The following is a 625-nucleotide window of genomic DNA, read 5'->3' as shown; positions in this document are numbered from 1 at the left end:
AGTGTTTACGTGTTGTCGTAACACACTCAGAAACCTTGTAATTCGATAATAATAAGATTGTCTCCATCTTGTCAGTATCGCGACACCAATCATGAATATCACTTAAACCTTATCAATAATTATCCCTCAGACATTAAAATAAACACCGAGGTTTACGCGGCAGTTGCGAGAATAATTATCATTAAAGGCCAAACTATCGGAAATGCTGTCACCGTTGCGTCATTTCTATCGGTACCCACTTTTCCTGTGTATCCAGTGATACTGTCATTGCAATCCTCACAACGCAACTTTACTCGCCACCAGAACAATCCAACTTGCTTATAAATATGCAAATAACATCAACAGCGTATTAGTAATGACGGCGAAATTAAACTGATACCCAAATGAATTCTCAACCATGACATGCACATCTAACACGAGTATATATAAACAGACAAATAAACACACATTCTGCGTAATCAGCTGATAACGGGGGACCCCAGCCAGTTACCACAACCTAGATTTATGTTTCTTCCAAGATATCTTATCGCGCTCCTATCTCAAAGGTCGCACCCTAGTGCACGACGTAACTCGGTGAAGAGTTACAACGTGAACACAATCGCCCTACAAGAAAGCTTTTATCTTA

The sequence above is a fragment of the Penaeus monodon genome, chromosome 15 (assembly GCF_015228065.2).
Source record: "Penaeus monodon isolate SGIC_2016 chromosome 15, NSTDA_Pmon_1, whole genome shotgun sequence".
NCBI classification, from domain to species: Eukaryota; Metazoa; Arthropoda; class Malacostraca; order Decapoda; family Penaeidae; genus Penaeus; species Penaeus monodon.
The sequence above is the reverse complement of the archived record's forward strand: the minus strand, read 5'-3'. Positions refer to the sequence as shown.